General features: G+C 45.6%; 1 pseudogene; it reads left to right on the top strand.

Annotated features, from left to right (window-relative positions):
* Nucleotides 1-10,632: 10,632 nt before the first annotated feature.
* Nucleotides 10,633-10,751, top strand: LOC134971112 (5S ribosomal RNA; annotated as a pseudogene).
* The last annotated feature ends 12,416 nt before the right edge of the window (nt 10,752-23,167 follow it).

Genomic DNA, 23,167 nt, shown 5'->3' with positions numbered 1-23,167 from the left:
CATTGTCGACCTAGATACTGTCGATCTTCAGACCGGATCCCCTCTCTGCTGTAGATTTAAATTCACAGCAGAGAGCACACAGAGCCTGAATAATAATTAAAGGCTCTTTATTACAGACAAACACAACAATTGAAAACTGCTATTAATTGCAAATTGATACGTGAAGACTGACAGTGTAATCTTCTTTTAATCTAATTTCTTTATTTTTGTATTATATTTTTGCACATTTATTATAATTTGGTGACTTTATATTTCACTAGTTTTAATAATACTATTAAAAGTTATATTTTACATGTCAGTGGTCACTTCTTTTGATGTGACTTATAGTTATTGCATATTTTGTTGAATCTGTGAGGTCCCCATTGAGGAATACTTTCTTTCTTTTTGGTTTTACTTGGGTCCCATCCCCAAGATATGTCATTATGGTAAGCAAATATTCCAAAATATGGAAAAATCTGATATCCAAAATACTTAAGGTCCCAAGCATTTTGGTTATTGAAAACTCAACCTGTATTTTTGGATTTAATATGTGGGGAGTAGCTGGGTTAAAATGACATGTACTTACCTCCTTTCAAGTACTTGTACATGAAGGGTGGTAAGGTACTTGTACTAATGTCCATGAGATATATAAAACATACCTTTGGTATCAGACTTCTATTACCAGAAGCAGGCGCTGCTATTGTCGCCATAACAATTTACTTTGATATACTTCGTTTTTGTCAAATCATCGGTTTACTTGTTCTTTAAGTATTAAAATATACAGTACATGTTGAGTGATAGATATGCTTTAATGCCATAAAATATATTGTTTTCAACATAATTTTTCTAATTCAATGTAAAACTGTGAGTGAACAAAGTTTTTTTTTTTGTATTTAAATGCAAATTACAGCTTCTGTGCCCCTACATGGGTAATAATAACAAAAGATTTTCCGTATGGCCATTCACCACCTATCTCAGGTTTTATGTTTAATTTGAGGGGATACCAACCTTTTAAGTGGTTTCTCTGAGGTTAGTTGCAACCAAAAAGTGAATTGCAGGTATGGGCAGGAAGAGTTTCTGCCTCTAGAAAGTTGATATATTTACAGTAACTGGAAATGGGGTGAGAAGACATACAGAAGGCAACGTGATTATTATATATATACAGGAGCCAAGGGTGTAGCTACAATAGGTGCAGGGGATACGGCTGCTATGGGGAATTTGTGCTGTGGTGCCCCCATAGATAAGAGTACACAGGGCATATGTAATAGGGTCCGAGTTTGCGGTGGGTGCGGGATGCCGGCCGATCATGAAGTTTTTTTTAAAGCGGCAAAACCATGCCTTGTAAATGATTGCCACTTTAAAAAAAACATCCAAGATCAGCCGGAATCCTGCACCTTCAGCAAGCTCAGTCCCTATTACATATGCCCCCACATAATTTATCTTATATTGAAAGAGAGGGTAAAATACAGTTTTGGGATGAGCATGGGGCTTGATTTTTTAATAGTGAATGTTTTTTGTGTAGAAAATATTCTGTTGTTATGTGTTACTGTCTATTAGCTAATAAGGGTATATAATAACAACGAATAATAGTATACATTGTCCTTTTTAAGCTAAAGAATAAAATATAAACACAAGTGCTTCAAACAGTGGTACTAAACCAAGAAGACTTTGTTACCCAATTATTATTATTAGCAATATTACATGATCACAGTCAACAAATACTAAGATCCTGCACAGTGTTACAGTCACAGCTTTACTGAGCGGGTTACAGGGATTAAAGGTCCTTTAAGGACTGCTCCACCAGCTCTCCCTAATATCAAATTCTAAGCCTTGCAAGTAATTACCCCACAGCCTTCGGGCACAATTATTCTGCACTGCAGCACAGGTCATAAAAAGCAGCAGATGTAGGAAGTCTGCTTCTACTGAACAGAGGACAATTAAATATAAATAATGTTTGTTCAATACCTAGCGGATTTCACTGGAGGTCTGCACAGCGCTGCTGCGGGGACGGCTCTCTAACATGGTTCAGCATTACATCTGAATCAGGACTAACTGCTGGTGAAAATCCATTTAGGCCACATTATACTAAGGCTTTTGTAATGTACAGCTATAAACCTTACATGCCCTTGAAAAAATAAAATTTGATTGACTAGATTGGAGGGTAACCTCACTTACACTAAAAATTTAGTTTTAGGTGACATACAAAGAGTTAAAATAAAAACAGTATTCACTCACCTGCTATGCTCTATTTGCTGGATCTATTGTACAGTAGAACCAGTGGATGTACAGTATAGCGGAGATTCATCCAGCCTTTTAAAGAGTAACATGAAGATGTGGCCCATGGTAACCAATCAACTTCTAGCTAGCAAGTCTATTCTGTAAACTGCTAGGTAGAAGCTGATTGATCACTTCTCCACTTGTTCACTTTCCCACTCTGTAGAGTGTTTGGCATCTCAGCTATGTCCCACAGTCACCTGGGTGTGGCTAAACATAAATACATATTTTTACTAGAGATGTGCACTTGAAATTTTTCGGGTTTTGTGTTTTGGTTTTGGGTTCGGTTCCGTGGCCGTGTTTTGGGTTCGACCGCGTTTTGGCAAAACCTCACCGAATTTTTTTTGTCGGATTCGGGTGTGTTTTGGATTCGGGTGTTTTTTTCAAAAAACCCTAAAAAACAGCTTAAATCATAGAATTTGGGGGTCATTTTGATTCCAAAGTATTATTAACCTCAAAAACCATAATTTCCACTCATTTTCAGTCTATTCTGAATACCTCACACCTCACAATATTATTTTTAGTCCTAAAATTTGCACCGAGGTAGCTGTGTGAGTAAGATAAGCGACCCTAGTGGCCGACACAAACACCGGGCCCATCTAGGAGTGGCACTGCAGTGTCACGCAGGATGGCCCTTCCAAAAAACACTCCCCAAACAGCACATGACGCAAAGAAAAAAAGAGGCGCAATGAGGTAGCTGTGTGAGTAAGATAAGCGACCCTAGTGGCCGACACAAACACCTGGCCCATCTAGGAGTGGCACTGCAGTGTCACGCAGGATGGCCCTTCCAAAAAACACTCCCCAAACAGCACATGACGCAAAGAAAAATTAAAGAAAAAAGAGGTGCAAGATGGAATTGTCCTTGGGCCCTCCCACCCACCCTTATGTTGTATAAACAGGACATGCACACTTTAACCAACCCATCATTTCAGTGACAGGGTCTGCCACACGACTGTGACTGAAATGACGGGTTGGTTTGGACCCCCACCGAAAAAGAAGCAATTAATCTCTCCTTGCACAAACTGGCTCTACAGAGGCAAGATGTCCACCTCATCATCATCCTCCGATATATCACTGTGTACATCCCCCTCCTCACAGATTATCAATTCGTCCCCACTGGAATCCACCATCTCAGCTCCCTGTGTACTTTGTGGAGGCAATTGCTGCTGGTCAATGTCTCCACGGAGGAATTGATTATAATTCATTTTAATGAACATCATCTTCTCCACATTTTCTGGAAGTAACCTCGTACGCCGATTGCTGACAAGGTGAGCGGCGGCACTAAACACTCTTTCGGAGTACACACTTGTGGGAGGGCAACTTAGGTAGAATAAAGCCAGTTTGTGCAAGGGCCTCCAAATTGCCTCTTTTTCCTGCCAGTATAAGTACGGACTGTGTGACGTGCCTACTTGGATGCAGTCACTCATATAATCCTCCACCATTCTTTCAATGGGGAGAGAATCATATGCAGTGACAGTAGACGACATGTCCGTAATCGTTGACAGGTCCTTCAGTCCGGACCAGATGTCAGCATCAGCAGTCGCTCCAGACTGCCCTGCATCACCGCCAGCGGGTGGGCTCGGAATTCTGAGCCTTTTCCTCGCACCCCCAGTTGCGGGAGAATGTGAAGGAGGAGATGTTGACAGGTCGCGTTCCGCTTGACTTGACAATTTTCTCACCAGCAGGTCTTTGAACCCCAGCAGACTTGTGTCTGCTGGAAAGAGAGATCCAAGGTAGGTTTTAAATCTAGGATCGAGCACGGTGGCCAAAATGTAGTGCTCTGATTTCAACAGATTGACCACCCGTGAATCCTTGTTAAGCGAATTAAGGGCTCCATCCACAAGTCCCACATGCCTAGCGGAATCGCTCCGTGTTAGCTCCTCCTTCAATGTCTCCAGCTTCTTCTGCAAAAGCCTGATGAGGGGAATGACCTGACTCAGGCTGGCAGTGTCTGAACTGACTTCACGTGTGGCAAGTACAAAGGGCAGCAGAACCTTGCACAACGTTGAAATCATTCTCCACTGCGCTTGAGACAGGTGCATTCCACCTCCTTTATCGTGCTGAATTGTATAGGCTTGAATGGCCTTTTGCTGCTCCTCCAACCTCTGAAGCATATATAGGGTTGAATTCCACCTCGTTACCACTTCTTGCTTCAGATGATGGCAGGGCAGGTTCAGGCGTTTTTGGTGTTGCTCCAGTCTTCTGTACGTGGTGCCTGTACGCCGAAAGTGTCCCGCAATTCTTCTGGCCACCGACAGCATCTCTTGCACGCCCCTGTCGTTTTTAAAAAAATTCTGCACCACCAAATTCAAGGTATGTGCAAAACATGGGACGTGCTGGAATTTGCCCAGATTTAATGCACGCACAATATTGCTGGCGTTGTCCGATGCCACAAATCCACAGGAGAGTCCAATTGGGGTAAGCCATTCCGCGATGATCTTCCTCAGTTGCCGTAAGAGGTTTTCAGCTGTGTGCGTATTCTGGAAAGCGGTGATACAAAGCGTAGCCTGCCTAGGAAAGAGTTGGCGTTTGCGAGATGCTGCTACTGGTGCCGCCGCTGCTGTTCTTGCGGCGGGAGTCCATACATCTACCCAGTGGGCTGTCACAGTCATATAGTCCTGACCCTGCCCTGCTCCACTTGTCCACATGTCCGTGGTTAAGTGGACATTGGGTACAGCTGCATTTTTTAGGACACTGGTGACTCTTTTTCTGAGGTCTGTGTACATTTTCGGTATCGCCTGCCTAGAGAAATGGAACCTAGATGGTATTTGGTACCGGGGACACAGTACCTCCAACAAGTCTCTAGTTGGCTCTGCAGTAATGATGGATACCGGAACCACGTTTCTCACCACCCAGGATGCCAAGGCCTCAGTTATCCGCTTTGCAGCAGGATGACTGCTGTGATATTTCATCTTCCTCGCAAAGGACTGTTGGACAGTCAATTGCTTGGTGGAAGTAGTAAAAGTGGTCTTACGATTTCCCCTCTGGGATGACCATCGACTCCCAGCAGCAACAACAGCAGCGCCAGCAGCAGTAGGCGTTACACGCAAGGATGCATCGGAGAAATCCCAGGCAGGAGAGGAATCGTCAGAATTGCCAGTGACATGGCCTGCAGGACTATTGGCATTCCTGGGGAAGGAGGAAATTGACACTGAGGGAGTTGGTGGGGTGGTTTGCGTGAGCTTGGTTACAAGAGGAAGGGATTTACTGGTCAGTGGACTGCTTCCGCTGTCGCCCAAAGTTTTTGAACTTGTCACTGACTTATTATGAATGCGCTGCAGGTGACGTATAAGGGAGGATGTTCCGAGGTGGTTAACGTCCTTACCCCTACTTATTACAGCTTGACAAAGGCAACACACGGCTTGACAAATGTTGTCCGCATTTCTGTTGAAATACTTCCACACCGAAGAGCTGATTTTTTTGGTATTTTCACCAGGCATGTCAACGGCCATATTCCTCCCACGGACAACAGGTGTCTCCCCGGGTGCCTGACTTAAACAAACCACCTCACCATCAGAATCCTCCTTGTCAATTTCCTCCCCAGCGCCAGCAACACCCATATCCTCCTCATCCTGGTGTACTTCAACACTGACATCTTCAATCTGACTATCAGGAACTGGACTGCGGGTGCTCCTTCCAGCACTTGCAGGGGGCGTGCAAATGGTGGAAGGCGCATGCTCTTCACGTCCAGTGTTGGGAAGGTCAGGCATCGCAACCGACACAATTGGACTCTCCTTGTGGATTTGGGATTTCGAAGAACGCACAGTTCTTTGCGGTGCTTTTGCCAGCTTGAGTCTTTTCATTTTTCTAGCGAGAGGCTGAGTGCTTCCATCCTCATGTGAAGCTGAACCACTAGCCATAAACATAGGCCAGGGCCTCAGCCGTTCCTTGCCACTCCGTGTGGTAAATGGCATATTGGCAAGTTTACGCTTCTCCGACGACAATTTTATTTTAGATTTTGGAGTCCTTTTTTTACTGATATTTGGTGTTTTGGATTTTACATGCTCTGTACTATGACATTGGGCATCGGCCTTGGCAGACGACGTTGCTGGCATTTCATCGTCTCGGCCATGACTAGTGGCAGCAGCTTCAGCACGAGGTGGAAGTGGATCTTGATCTTTCCCTAATTTTGGAACCTCAACATTTTTGTTCTCCATATTTTAATAGGCACAACTAAAAGGCACCTCAGGTAAACAATGGAGATGGATGGATACTAGTATACTTATGGATGGACGAGCGACTGCCGACACAGAGGTAGCTACAGCCGTGGACTACCGTACTGTGTCTGCTGCTAATATAGACTGGATGATAATGAGATGAAATCAATATATATTATATCACACTAGTACTGCAGCCAGACAGGTAGATATATTTATTATGTAATGACTGATGACGGACCTGCTGGACACAGTCAGCTCAGCAGCACCGCAGACTGCTACAGTAAGCTACTATAGTAGTATGTATAAAGAAGAAAGAAAAAAAAAAACACGGGTAGGTGGTATACAATTATGGATGGACGAGCGACTGCCGACACAGAGGTAGCTACAGCCGTGGACTACCGTACTGTGTCTGCTGCTAATATAGACTGGATGATAATGAGATGAAATCAATATATATTATATCACACTAGTACTGCAGCCAGACAGGTAGATATATTTATTATGTAATGACTGATGACGGACCTGCTGGACACAGTCAGCTCAGCAGCACCGCAGACTGCTACAGTAAGCTACTATAGTAGTATGTATAAAGAAGAAAGAAAAAAAAAAACACGGGTAGGTGGTATACAATTATGGATGGACGAGCGACTGCCGACACAGAGGTAGCTACAGCCGTGGACTACCGTACTGTGTCTGCTGCTAATATAGACTGGATGATAATGAGATGAAATCAATATATATATATATAATATCACTAGTACTGCAGCCGGACAGGTATATATATTTATTATGTAATGACTGATGACGGACCTGCTGGACACAGTTAGCTCAGCAGCACCGCAGACTGCTACAGTAAGCTACTATAGTAGTATGTATAAAGAAGAAAGAAAAAAAAAAAAACACGAGTAGGTGGTATACAATATTATATATATATTATATACAATTATATATATATATATATATATATATATATATATATATATTAAACTGGTGGTGACTGGTGGTCAGGTCACTGGTCACACTATCAGCAACTTGCAAGTAGTACTCCTAAGCAGACAATCACAATATATATTATACTGGTGGTCAGTGTGGTCACAATGGCAGTGTGGCACTCTGGCAGCAAAAGTGTGCACTGTACGTTATATGTACTCCTGAGTCCTGCTCTCAGACTCTAACTGCTCCCCACTGTCAGTGTCTCCCCCACAAGTCAGATAATATACAGTCACACTATCTATCACTTCAGCAAGTAACTAGTACTCCTCCTAATGCTCCCCAAAATTACTACTGTGTCTCTCTCTACTGTCTCACTCTCTTCTCTATAAACGGAGAGGACGCCAGCCACGTCCTCTCCCTATGAATCTCAATGCACGTGTGAAAATGGCGGCGACGCGCGGCTCCTTATATAGAATCCGAGTCTCGCGATAGAATCCGAGCCTCGCGAGAATCCGACAGCGGGATGATGACGTTCGGGCGCGCTCGGGTTAACCGAGCAAGGCGGGAAGATCCGAGTCGCTCGGACCCGTGTAAAAAAACATGAAGTTCGGGCGGGTTCGGATTCCGAGGAACCGAACCCGCTCATCCCTAATTTTTACTAATGTAAAGATTGCCTTAATGCCTGGTCCACTTCCTTTTTAGTACATATATCATAAAACAAACGTATGAACCTTTCTGTGCAGATGTAAGAGTCCCTCCATAATCACTGTCAGAGAACATTTTGAAGTATGTTAGTATAAGAGAGCACAACTGTCTTTTCTCCAATATGGCTCCTCTGGGATGACGCTGCATTCCCTTACCAAGATGGCCGTCACCACTACTACTGTGCATGAGCTGCGCCATCTTGTTATACCCTTTTCACACCGTCGCATTAACCCAGGTTGTTACCGTGTTAACCCGGTGGCGGCTCAGTGTGAAAATGTCATCAATAAGCACTGGCAGAGGAGAAGCCCTGGCAAAATCCCAGTTCCAGCATGCAGTGTAAACAGGTTTCACGCCACTGTGACACAGCTTGAAACTCATGTTCAGTGACCCGGGCTGGACCTGAGGTTTCTGTGTAAAAGGGGTATTACTGTGTATGAGTGACGTAATATGAAACGGACCTTTCATCCTTTGCCCCTGAGACTTGCGATGCATTTACCCACATAGTCTGCTTTTCTGCACTGCTACTACATCCAAGAGACAATCACCGGCTGGTGATCTGTCTGAACTCCGCTGCGCTTCATGTTCTTCAACCAGTGTAACAGTGAGTACAGCTGCACCTTCACTTGCTCAACAAACCACATAGCTTTGTTAAGCCTAAGTGGACTAGTCAGTGGTGCAAGTGGGCGGGTACGGGTGGGTACGGCATACCCTTAAGAATTTAGTCGTGGGTACGCCTTACCCACCGCTGACGGGTCGCCACTCCCTCCCTCCCTCTGCTGCTGCTGCTCACTGCCGCTGCTGCTTGAGAGGAGGAGAGCACAACGTGCACCTCTCCTGCCCCTCAGTGTCTCCCTTCAATTCAGCGCCGGCCCGTGAGCCAATCAGAGCTCACGGACCAGCAGCCAAGGCTCCTGATTAGCTGCCGGACCGCGAGCTTTGATTGGCTCACGGATCGGCGCTGAATTGAAGGTAGACACCCGCACCGCCGCCAGAGACTTAGGGGCAGGAGAGGCGCAGGCTGAGCGCTCCTCACCTCACACACAGGACAGCAGCAGTGGTGAGCAGCAGGGGAAGGGGGGGCATGTGTACATGGCACTGGGGGCATATCTGGCACTGGGGGACATATGTATCTGGCACTGGGGGTATATCTGGCACTGGGGAGGACATGTGTATCTGGCACTGGGGGCATATCTGGCACTGGGGGGACATATGTATCTGGCACTGGGGGTATATCTGGCACTGGGGAGGACATGTGTATCTGGCACTGGGGGCATATCTGGCAATGGGGGGACATGTGTATCTGGCACTGGGGGCTTATCTGGCACTGGGGGAATATCTGGCACTGGGGACATGTGTATCTGGCACTGGGGGCATATCTGGCACTGGGAGCATATCTGGCACTGTGGGGGCATTTCTTTATCTGGCACTGGGGGCATTTCTGGCACTGGGTGGACATGTGTATCTGGCACTGGGGGCATATCTGGCACTGTGGGGGCATTTTTGTATCTGGCACTGGGGGGCAATGTATATCTGACACAGTGGGGGTATTTGTGTATCTGACACTGTGAGGCAATGTATATCTGGCACTCTGGGGGCATTTGCGTTTCTGGCACTGGGGGGCAATGTCTATCTGGCACTGTGAGGCAATGTAAATCTGTCACTCTGGGTGCATTTGTGTATCTGGCACAGTGAGGCAATGTGTATCTGGCACTGTGGGGCAATGTATATCTGGCACTGTGGGACAATGTATATCTGGCACTATTGGGGTCATATGTGTATCTACCCCTCCCCCCATATGTGTATCACACCCCCATTTTAATTGGCCACGCCCCATGTGGCATTTGACCACACCCATTTTTTGGCGCGCACACACAGTACCTATAAGACGTTTTTTCTACTTGCACCACTGGGACTAGTCCTTGAGTCAGTTACATTCCACTAGAGTAGTGTGTACTCTAAAGCTGGGTAAACACCTACACAATCCATGGCCCGGGCCGATGTTTGTATACGCGTGTATGCTGTACCGTAGCAGGAGCATAAGCCGTTAAATGCCTTACAACGCTCCTGCAACAGTCTGGATCAGGAAGTGGCATGTTATGTACTGTAATAAAGAAAGGAGAGAAAGGAAAAAAGTGACCCTTGTTGGGAGCACTCCATCTTGGAAACAACTGTGATAGAGATTGTGTATAACGTATTTGATATTAAAACGTAACCTTTAATTCTTAATGAATAATATAAGAGTACACACAAAATATGTTTAAAAAATGATTAAATAATTTGAATCGTAAATTCGGGAATGCAACTGTGAACATATGGATGAAAAACCATATATATAAGGCAGACGTGCGGCACAAATTGCGGCAGAACCAAAGAATTTGCCCGCCAGGTGTTGATTACTACAGTAGGTGCAATAGCAAAGGCAAAGACCTGTAATGGGTATGCAGTTGTTAAATCCACCAAAGGCCTGGTTGTAAAAATGGACAGATAGTCTCTTAAAAAAGAGACATATGTTTGACCATCATTGCATTGGTGGATTTAACAACTGCATACCCATTACAGGTCTTTGCCTCATTAACTTTAAATCTACTACCATACCACACCGTACATGCCCAATCTCGTCCGATCTTGGAAGCAATACGGTGCTGGGCCTGGTCAGTACTTAGGTGGTTGACCACTAAGGAATACCAGGTGTTGTAGGTTTAGTTTGATGGCAATACCTTTGCTATTGCACCTACTGTAGTAATCAACACCTGGCGGGCAAATTCTTTGGTTCTGCCGCAATTTGTGCCGCACGTCTGCCTTATATATATGGTTTTTCATCCATATGTTCACAGTTGCATTCCCGAATTTACGATTCAAATTATTTAATCATTTTTTAAACATATTTTGTGTGTACTCTTATATTATTCATTAAGAATTAAAGGTTACGTTTTAATATCAAATACGTTATACACAATCTCTATCACAGTTGTTTCCAAGAGGGAGTGCTCCCAACAAGGGTCACTTTTTTCCTTTCTCTCCTTTCTTTATTACCTATGTAATAGACCCATGGGAGCACCATCGACAATCACCGTCTTTTTTCTACCTAAAAAAGAACCCTTTTTTGTTCAATGGTAGATGGTGATCAATTCCGGAAGTTTTTCTGGTTCGTCGGTTTTTCCTGGAAACACATATCAATTACATATCTATTCAATTTCACTTAGTCTTGTGCGGCATCCTTAATCCAACCCCTTATCACATGTTATGTACTGTTCAATATTCATTGGGCCAACCTACCAATCCCATAGAAGCAGTGGTTGAAGTGGGCCGGTATGCGGCGGTACGGCATACCGCCACTTCTTTCCACTGAACCAGGAAGTCTAAATTAAAGAGTGTGCAGCAGGAGGCGACGGAAGTGACCAGCCTGCTGCACTAAGGATGCTGCTCCCGTTCCGGCCCGGCGCCCGCACCGACTAGGTGGCTGTGGGTGCAGAGGTGGCAGCAGAGCAGCCGGTACCCCACGGCCAGAGCAGCGCATACCTATGGCAGCTGCCTGCTGCTGCCAGGTGTGGCGCCTGTATATACAGCACCCGGGCAGCACACCACATCTGCATCCCCCCTGCAGAGCTCACCCCGCTGTGCTGCTCTTGGGCTAGCCGTCGCATAATGTGGCTGTACGGCGCATAAGGTGGGCCTGTGGGTGACTGCGGCGCTGTGGCGGTGGGCACTGGGCAGTGTGTGTGACCTCTGCATCAGTCCGGGCCTGTCCGCCCCCTGACCAGGGTTACACGAGCCTGGCTGCTGCTGTGGCCTAAGCGCTGGGAATGAAGCGGCTGTGTAGAGTGCTATACCTGTGAGGCTTTAGGCTCTCTGCCGCTCACAGCCGCCCGCTGCTCACAGCCGCTGACCACAAATGCTGGCGAACAGAGGGACCTCACAGCTGCCGCACCAAAGACCTTCTCACCGCCACTGCACCGTAGGCCTCCTCACTGCTGCCCATGGGCTCCTACGCTGCCGCCGACTACACCTCTGCCCAGCCGCCGACCACAGTCCCTTATAGAGATGAGCGCCTGAAATTTTTCGGGTTTTGTGTTTTGGTTTTGGGTTCGGTTCCGCGGCCGTGTTTTGGGTTCGAACGCGTTTTGGCAAAACCTCACCGAATTTTTTTTGTCGGATTCGGGTGTGTTTTGGATTCGGGTGTTATTTTCAAAAAACACTAAAAAACAGCTTAAATCATAGAATTTGGGGGTCATTTTGATCCCAAAGTATTATTAACCTCAAAAACCATAATTTACACTCATTTTCAGTCTATTCTGAATACCTCACACCTCACAATATTATTTTTAGTCCTAAAATTTGCACCGAGGTCGCTGTGTGAGTAAGATAAGCGACCCTAGTGGCCGACACAAACACCGGGCCCATCTAGGAGTGGCACTGCAGTGTCACGCAGGATGTCCCTTCCAAAAAACCCTCCCCAAACAGCACATGACGCAAAGAAAAAAAGAGGCGCAATGAGGTAGCTGTGTGAGTAAGATTAGCGACCCTAGTGGCCGACACAAACACCGGGCCCATCTAGGAGTGGCACTGCAGTGTCACGCAGGATGTCCCTTCCAAAAAACCCTCCCCAAACAGCACATGACGCAAAGAAAAAAAGAGGCGCAATGAGGTAGCTGACTGTGTGAGTAAGATTAGCGACCCTAGTGGCCGACACAAACACCGGGCCCATCTAGGAGTGGCACTGCAGTGTCACGCAGGATGTCCCTTCCAAAAAACCCTCCCCAATCAGCACATGATGCAAAGAAAAAGAAAAGAAAAAAGAGGTGCAAGATGGAATTGTCCTTGGGCCCTCCCACCCACCCTTATGTTGTATAAACAAAACAGGACATGCACACTTTAACCAACCCATCATTTCAGTGACAGGGTCTGCCACACGACTGTGACTGATATGACGGGTTGGTTTGGACCCCCCCCAAAAAAGAAGCAATTAATCTCTCCTTGCACAAACTGGCTCTACAGAGGCAAGATGTCCACCTCATCTTCACCCTCCGATATATCACCGTGTACATCCCCCTCCTCACAGATTATCAATTCGTCCCCACTGGAATCCACCATCTCAGCTCCCTGTGTACTTTGTGGAGGCAATTGCTGCTGGTCAATGTCTCCGCGGAGGAATTGATTATAATTCATTTTAATGAACATCATCTTCTCCACATTTTCTGGATGTAACCTCGTACGCCGATTGCTGACAAGGTGAGCGGCGGCACTAAACACTCTTTCGGAGTACACACTTGTGGGAGGGCAACTTAGGTAGAATAAAGCCAGTTTGTGCAAGGGCCTCCAAATTGCCTCTTTTTCCTGCCAGTATAAGTACGGACTGTGTGACGTGCCTACTTGGATGCGGTCACTCATATAATCCTCCACCATTCTATCAATGTTGAGAGAATCATATGCAGTGACAGTAGACGACATGTCCGTAATCGTTGTCAGGTCCTTCAGTCCGGACCAGATGTCAGCATCAGCAGTCGCTCCAGACTGCCCTGCATCACCGCCAGCGGGTGGGCTCGGAATTCTGAGCCTTTTCCTCGCACCCCCAGTTGCGGGAGAATGTGAAGGAGGAGATGTTGACAGGTCGCGTTCCGCTTGACTTGACAATTTTGTCACCAGCAGGTCTTTCAACCCCAGCAGACCTGTGTCTGCCGGAAAGAGAGATCCAAGGTAGGCTTTAAATCTAGGATCGAGCACGGTGGCCAAAATGTAGTGCTCTGATTTCAACAGATTGACCACCCGTGAATCCTTGTTAAGCGAATTAAGGGCTGCATCCACAAGTCCCACATGCCTAGCGGAATCGCTCCCTTTTAGCTCCTTCTTCAATGCCTCCAGCTTCTTCTGCAAAAGCCTGATGAGGGGAATGACCTGACTCAGGCTGGCAGTGTCTGAACTGACTTCACGTGTGGCAAGTTCAAAGGGCATCAGAACCTTGCACAACGTTGAAATCATTCTCCACTGCACTTGAGACAGGTGCATTCCACCTACTATATCGTGCTCAATTGTATAGGCTTGAATGGCCTTTTGCTGCTCCTCCAACCTCTGAAGCATATAGAGGGTTGAATTCCACCTCGTTACCACTTCTTGCTTCAGATGATGGCAGGGCAGGTTCAGTAGTTTTTGGTGGTGCTCCAGTCTTCTGTACGTGGTGCCTGTACGCCGAAAGTGTCCCGCAATTTTTCTGGCCACCGACAGCATCTCTTGCACGCCCCTGTCGTTTTTTAAAAAATTCTGCACCACCAAATTCAAGGTATGTGCAAAACATGGGACGTGCTGGAATTTGCCCATATTTAATGCACACACAATATTGCTGGCGTTGTCCGATGCCACAAATCCACAGGAGAGTCCAATTGGGGTAAGCCATTCCGCGATGATCTTCCTCAGTTGCCGTAAGAGGTTTTCAGCTGTGTGCGTATTCTGGAAAGCGGTGATACAAAGCGTAGCCTGCCTAGGAAAGAGTTGGCGTTTGCGAGATGCTGCTACTGGTGCCGCCGCTGCTGTTCTTGCGGCGGGAGTCCATACATCTACCCAGTGGGCTGTCACAGTCATATAGTCCTGACCCTGCCCTGCTCCACTTGTCCACATGTCCGTGGTTAAGTGGACATTGGGTACAACTGCATTTTTTAGGACACTGGTGAGTCTTTTTCTGACGTCCGTGTACATTCTCGGTATCGCCTGCCTAGAGAAGTGGAACCTAGATGGTATTTGGTAACGGGGGCACACTGCCTCAATAAATTGTCTAGTTCCCTGTGAACTAACGGCGGATACCGGACGCACGTCTAACACCAACATAGTTGTCAAGGACTCAGTTATCCGCTTTGCAGTAGGATGACTGCTGTGATATTTCATCTTCCTCGCAAAGGACTGTTGAACAGTCAATTGCTTACTGGAAGTAGTACAAGTGGGCTTACGACTTCCCCTCTGGGATGACCATCGACTCCCAGCGGCAACAACAGCAGCGCCAACAGCAGTAGGCGTTACACGCAAGGATGCATCGGAGGAATCCCAGGCAGGAGAGGACTCGTCAGAATTGCCAGTGACATGGCCTGCAGGACTATTGGCATTCCTGGGGAAGGAGGAAATTGACACTGAGGGAGTTGGTGGGGTGGTTTGCGTGAGCTTGGTTACAAGAGGAAGGGATTTACTGGTCAGTGGACTGCTTCCGCTGTCACCCAAAGTTTTTTAACTTGTCACTGACTTATTATGAATGCGCTGCAGGTGACGTATAAGGGAGGATGTTCCGAGGTGGTTAACGTCCTTACCCCTACTTATTACAGCTTGACAAAGGGAACACACGGCTTGACACCTGTTGTCCGCATTTCTGGTGAAATACCTCCACACCGAAGAGCTGATTTTTTTGGTATTTTCACCTGGCATGTCAACGGCCATATTCCTCCCACGGACAACAGGTGTCTCCCCGGGTGCCTGACTTAAACAAACCACCTCACCATCAGAATCCTCCTGGTCAATTTCCTCCCCAGCGCCAGCAACACCCATATCCTCCTCATCCTGGTGTACTTCAACACTGACATCTTCAATCTGACTATCAGGAACTGGACTGCGGGTGCTCCTTCCAGCACTTGCAGGGGGCGTGCAAATGGTGGAAGGCGCATGCTCTTCACGTCCAGTGTTGGGAAGGTCAGGCATCGCAACCGACACAATTGGACTCTCCTTGTGGATTTGGGATTTCGAAGAATGCACAGTTCTTTGCTGTGCTGCTTTTGCCAGCTTGAGTCTTTTCATTTTTCTAGCGAGAGGCTGAGTGCTTCCATCCTCATGTGAAGCTGAACCACTAGCCATGAACATAGGCCAGGGCCTCAGCCGTTCCTTGCCACTCCGTGTGGTAAATGGCATATTGGCAAGTTTACGCTTCTCCTCCGACAATTTTATTTTAGGTTTTGGAGTCCTTTTTTTACTGATATTTGGTGTTTTGGATTTGACATGCTCTGTACTATGACATTGGGCATCGGCCTTGGCAGACGACGTTGCTGGCATTTCATCGTCTCGGCCATGACTAGTGGCAGCAGCTTCAGCACGAGGTGGAAGTGGATCTTGATCTTTCCCTAATTTTGGAACCTCAACATTTTTGTTCTCCATATTTTAATAGGCACAACTAAAAGGCACCTCAGGTAAACAATGGAGATGGATGGATTGGATACTAGTATACAATTATGGACGGGCTGCCGAGTGCCGACACAGAGGTAGCCACAGCCGTGAACTACCGCACTGTACTGTGTCTGCTGCTAATATATAGACTGGTTGATAAAGAGATAGTATACTCGTAACTAGTATGTATGTATAAAGAAAGAAAAAAAAACCACGGTTAGGTGGTATATACAATTATGGACGGGCTGCCGAGTGCCGACACAGAGGTAGCCACAGCCGTGAACTACCGCACTGTACTGTGTCTGCTGCTAATATATAGACTGGTTGATAAAGAGATAGTATACTCGTAACTAGTATGTATGTATAAAGAAAGAAAAAAAAACCACGGTTAGGTGGTATATACAATTATGGACGGGCTGCCGAGTGCCGACACAGAGGTAGCCACAGCCGTGAACTACCGCACTGTACTGTGTCTGCTGCTAATATAGACTGGTTGATAAAGAGATAGTATACTCGTAACTAGTATGTATGTATAAAGAAAGAAAAAAAAACCACGGTTAGGTGGTATATACAATTATGGACGGGCTGCCGAGTGCCGACACAGAGGTAGCCACAGCCGTGAACTACCGCACTGTACTGTGTCTGCTGCTAATATATAGACTGGTTGATAAAGAGATAGTATACTCGTAACTAGTATGTATGTATAAAGAAAGAAAAAAAAACCACGGTTAGGTGGTATATACAATTATGGACGGGCTGCCGAATGCCGACACAGAGGTAGCCACAGCCGTGAACTACCGCACTGTACTGTGTCTGCTGCTAATATATAGACTGGTTGATAAAGAGATAGTATACTCGTAACTAGTATGTATGTATAAAGAAAGAAAAAAAAACCACGGTTAGGTGGTATATACAATTATGGACGGGCTGCCGAGTGCCGACACAGAGGTAGCCACAGCCGTGAACTACCGCACTGTACTGTGTCTGCTGCTAATATAGACTGGTTGATAAAGAGATAGTATACTCGTAACTAGTATGTATGTATAAAGAAAGAAAAAAAACCCACGGTTAGGTGGTATATACAATTATGGACGGGCTGCCGAGTGCCGACACAGAGGTAGCCACAGCCGTGAACTACCGCACTGTACTGTGTCTGCTGCTAATATATAGACTGGTTGATAAAGAGATAGTATACTCGTAACTAGTATGTATGTATAAAGAAAGAAAAAAAAACCACGGTTAGGTGGTATATACAATTATGGACGGGCTGCCGAATGCCGACACAGAGGTAGCCACAGCCGTGAACTACCGCACTGTACTGTGTCTGCTGCTAATATATAGACTGGTTGATAAAGAGATAGTATACTCGTAACTAGTATGTATGTATAAAGAAAGAAAAAAAAACCACGGTTAGGTGGTATATACAATTATGGACGGGCTGCCGAGTGCCGACACAGAGGTAGCCACAGCCGTGAACTACCGCACTGTACTGTGTCTGCTGCTAATATAGACTGGTTGATAAAGAGATAGTATACTCGTAACTAGTATGTATGTATAAAGAAAGAAAAAAAAACCACGGTTAGGTGGTATATACAATTATGGACGGGCTGCCGAGTGCCGACACAGAGGTAGCCACAGCCGTGAACTACCGCACTGTACTGTGTCTGCTGCTAATATATAGACTGGTTGATAAAGAGATAGTATACTCGTAACTAGTATGTATGTATAAAGAAAGAAAAAAAAACCACGGTTAGGTGGTATATACAATTATGGACGGGCTGCCGAGTGCCGACACAGAGGTAGCCACAGCCGTGAACTACCGCACTGTACTGTGTCTGCTGCTAATATATAGACTGGTTGATAAAGAGATAGTATACTCGTAACTAGTATGTATGTATAAAGAAAGAAAAAAAAACCACGGTTAGGTGGTATATACAATTATGGACGGGCTGCCGAGTGCCGACACAGAGGTAGCCACAGCCGTGAACTACCGCACTGTACTGTGTCTGCTGCTAATATATAGACTGGTTGATAAAGAGATAGTATACTCGTAACTAGTATGTATGTATAAAGAAAGAAAAAAAAAACCACGGTTAGGTGGTATATACAATTATGGACGGGCTGCCGAGTGCCGACACAGAGGTAGCCACAGCCGTGAACTACCGCACTGTACTGTGTCTGCTGCTAATATAGACTGGTTGATAAAGAGATAGTATACTCGTAACTAGTATGTATGTATAAAGAAAGAAAAAAAAACCACGGTTAGGTGGTATATACAATTATGGACGGGCTGCCGAGTGCCGACACAGAGGTAGCCACAGCCGTGAACTACCGCACTGTACTGTGTCTGCTGCTAATATAGACTGGTTGATAAAGAGATAGTATACTACTAATATTATATATACTGGTGGTCAGGTCACTGGTCACTAGTCACACTGGCAGTGGCACTCCTGCAGCAAAAGTGTGCACTGTTTAATTTTAATATAATATTATGTACTCCTGGCTCCTGCTATAACCTATAACTGGCACTGCAGTAGTGCTCCCCAGTCTCCCCCACAATTATAAGCTGTGTGAGCTGAGCAGTCAGACAGATATATAATATTATATAGATGATGCAGCACACTGGCCTGAGCCTGAGCAGTGCACACAGATATGGTATGTGACTGACTGAGTCACTGTGCGTATCGCTTTTTTCAGGCAGAGAACGGATATATTAAATAAACTGCACTGTGTGTCTGGTGGTCACTCACTATATAATATATTATGTACTCCTGGCTCCTGCTATAACCTATAACTGGCACTGCAGTAGTGCTCCCCAGTCTCCCCCACAATTATAAGCTGTGTGAGCTGAGCAGTCAGACAGATATATATAATATTATATATAGATAATAGATGATGCAGCACACTGGCCTGAGCCTGAGCAGTGCACACAGATATGGTATGTGACTGAGTCACTGTGTGCTGTGTATCGCTTTTTTCAGGCAGAGAACGGATTATAAATAAAACTGGTGGTCACTATCAGCAAAACTCTGCACTGTACTGAGTACTCCTAATGCTCCCCAAAATTAGTAAATCAAGTGTCTCTCTAATCTATTCTAAACGGAGAGGACGCCAGCCACGTCCTCTCCCTATCAATCTCAATGCACGTGTGAAAATGGCGGCGACGCGCGGCTCCTTATATAGAATCCGAGTCTCGCGATAGAATCCGAGCCTCGCGAGAATCCGACAGCGTCATGATGACGTTCGGGCGCGCTCGGGTTAACCGAGCAAGGCGGGAAGATCCGAGTTGCTCGGACCCGTGAAAAAAAACATGAAGTTCTGGCGGGTTCGGATTCAGAGAAACCGAACCCGCTCATCTCTAGTCCCTTACACACCTGTGCTGCTCATTTCATTATGTAATGTTCCCCTGCTTCCTTTTGTCCCTCTGTCACTCTCACTGTCCCTGCTGTCACACTCCCTGTCCCTGCTGTCACTCTCTCTGTCCCTGCTGTCACTCTCTCTCCCTGTTTCTGAATTGTGGATCATACTGTGTGGTATATTGTGAAGTTTGGCTCATACTGTGTGGCATATTGTGAATTTTGGCTCATTCTGTGTGGCATATGGTGAATTTTGGCTCATTCCGTGTGGCGTAATGTGAATTTTCGCTCATTCTGTGGGAATTTTGGCTCATTCAGTGTGGCATAATGTAAATATTTAGCTCATTCCATGTGGGATAATGTGTAAGGGGCACCAGTACTATATAGTATAAGAGGTCCTACTATTGTGGTGCATAATGTGTATATTGGGGGTAATTCCAAGTTGATCGCAGCAGGAAATTTTTTTAGCAGTTGGGCAAAACCATGTGCACTGCAGGGGGGGGGGGCAGATATAACATGTGCAGAGAGAGATAGATTTGGGTGTGGTGAGTTCAATCTGCAATCTAAATTGCAGTGTAAAAATAAAGCAGGCAGTATTTACCCTGCACAGAAACAAAATAACCCACCCAAATTTAACTCTCTCTGCAAATGTTATATCTGCCTCCCCTGCAGTGCACATGGTTTTGCCCAACTGCTAAAAAATTTCCTGCTGCGATCAACTTGGAATTACCCCCATTGTGTGGCACACTACACTTACGGACATGCCCTTTTTGAGTGACCACACCCCCTTTTGAGTGGCCATACCCCCTTTTCCGGAGCGCACGCATAAATACAACCTTCACTTTTCCATACCCCCACTTAAAAATTTTCACTTCGACCACTACATAACTACATAGACACTTACAAAAACTCTCACGAAAAGTTGAACGCCAGTGGCGTAAATCTCGTAGTTCAAGTGACTTTCTCACATATAAGACCACCTACCACTCTTATCGTACTGCTCTGGACACTGCCAAACAAACATATTTTCAATCTATCATCTCTGCTCAAGCCTCTAACCCCAAGCGACTTTTTAATACATTTAAATCACTTCTTGTCCCTCCCTCACCTAACCCACCAGCCACTGTCAGTGCGCAAGATCTTGCTTCCTATTTCAAGGACAAGATTGACAAGATCCGAAATGAAATGGTATGCTCTTCCACAGCAAGTGACCTGCTCAATTCCCTGCCTGAACCCTCTAACACCTTCTCTTCCTTTGATCCTACAAATGAAGATGAAGTATCTGCACTCTTTTCATCTGCCTACTCTAATACCTCTCCCCTTGACTCTATACCCTCACAAATTAGTAAAGCTCTGTCTACTGTGCTCATCCCAACCTTAACGAAAATCTGTAATCTCTCCCTGTCTACTGGTATCTTTCCTTCTCTATACAAGCATGCAGTGATTACTCCCATTCTGAAAAAACAAAACTCTGACCCGAACACTCTCTCTAACTACCGTCCCATCTCTCAGCTCCCATGCCCCTCCAAGCTACTGGAGAGACTTGCCTACAGTCGCCTCACACACTTTCTTAACTCACACAGCCTACTGGACCCACTTCAGTCAGGATTTCGTGCCCAACACTCCACAGAGACAGCACTGACTAAGGTAGTGAATGATTTGGTCACTGCTAAATCTAAAGGACATTTCTCTCTACTTATTCTCCTTGATCTCTCTGCTGCTTTTGACACTGTTGACCACTCTCTTCTCATACAAACACTACAATCCCTAGGTATTCAGGACACAGCCCTTTCTTGGTTCTCATCCTACCTATCTAATCGCTCCTTCAGTGTTCGTTTCTCTGATTCCACCTCTCCTTCGCTACCTCTCTCAGTTGGAGTACCGCAAGGCTCAGTCCTAGGTCCTCTGCTTTTCTCTATCTATACCACATCTCTTGGCAAACTAATCAACTCTTTCGGATTTCAGTACCATCTGTATGCGGATGATACTCAAATCTACCTATCCTCCCCTGATTTGTCACCATCTGTATTGGGCCGTGTCACTGAATGCCTTTCTGCCATTTCATCTTGGATGACATCTCGCCACCTCAAACTTAATATTACCAAAACAGAATTAATTATATTTCCACCGGCCAATAGTAGTTTCCAACCTGATATCTCTATCACTGTTGAGAACTCTGCAATCACCCCTACCCCACAAGCTCGCTGCCTGGGTGTCATTCTTGACTCTGAACTGTCCTTTGTTACCCACATTCAATCTATCTCAAGATCATGTTACATACATCTAAGAAACATATCCAAAATACGCCCTTATCTTACACAAGACACAGCAAAAACTCTAATCCATGCTCTCATTATCTCCCGCATTGATTATTGTAATAGTCTCCTGACCGGTCTTCCCAAACATAAGCTCTCACCACTACAATCCATTTTGAATGCAGCTGCGAGGCTAATCTTCCTTGCCAGACGTTCATCGTCTGCAGATCCGCTCTGTCAGTCCCTCCACTGGTTACCGGTATTCTACCGTATTAAATATAAAATACTTTTACTCACATACAAGGCTATTAACCAAACTGCACCAACATACATCTCTTCACTCATCTCAAAATATCTCCCTACCCGACCTCTCCGCTCTGCACAAGACCTACGTCTCTCATCCACACGCATTACTTGTTCACACTCAAAATTACAGGACTTTATCCGGGCTTCACCCACTCTGTGGAATGCCCTCCCACGCACAGTAAGACTCGCCTCTAGTCTCCAAACCTTTAAATGTTCCCTGAAAACTCACCTCTTCAGACAAGCCTATCAAATTCCAGACCCACCCACATAACCTTCAGTGCTTCCCTATCTAATTACATCCTCTGTAGAGTATTCATAACATCACATATCTTGTCTTTCTTTAGTCTCACACCCTCCTGACACTTGGATAACTTTGTGGGGTATCATCATACAACCCATTAAGAACCTAGCAATCTGGTGGACCATTATGCAATAGGTAGCATCAATCCTTGTGTATCTATGCCTATTTCCCTATAGATTGTAAGCTTGCGAGCAGGGCCTTCCTACCTCTGTCTGTCTGTTTTTACCCAGTTTTGTTCTATTACTGTTGTTCTAATTGTAAAGCGTAACGGAATATGCTGCGCTATATAAGAAACTGTTAATAAATAAATAAATACATAGAAGCCCATACACTCTGAGCTATTATAGTACAGTGTGCATGTGGCTTGCAGGGGTCTGGCAGCGTGTCAGGCTGGTGATACACTGCGCAGCTGATCGGGAGCGTTTAACCCAATCAGCCAGGGATCAAATAGGTGTGTACCCAGCATATCTCTGCTAAACCACCAAACTGTACACACATTTCCAACAAACTTAACTTTACAAAGATAACAATTTTTCACAATTACACAAGGGCTACACACTCACCATTGAAAATGATCAGAAATGGAATTTGAACATTAATTTATTGAAGAAATAAATTAGGCTCTGTACGTCCAGGGCCATGTTAGTCCCACAGTGGGTAATTGGGGGAATGTTCCATTCACTGCTGCTCTGCAGCAGTAATAAGTGGGTTTGATGGTAAGTGGAAGCCAAACATTTCTTGAGCACTTCTTAGGCCACAGTGGGTGAG

The sequence above is a fragment of the Pseudophryne corroboree genome, chromosome 11 (genome assembly GCF_028390025.1).
Source record: "Pseudophryne corroboree isolate aPseCor3 chromosome 11, aPseCor3.hap2, whole genome shotgun sequence".
Classification (NCBI taxonomy): Eukaryota; Metazoa; Chordata; class Amphibia; order Anura; family Myobatrachidae; genus Pseudophryne; species Pseudophryne corroboree.
Note: the sequence above shows the minus strand (reverse complement) of the source record. Positions and strands in the feature narration are given on the sequence as shown.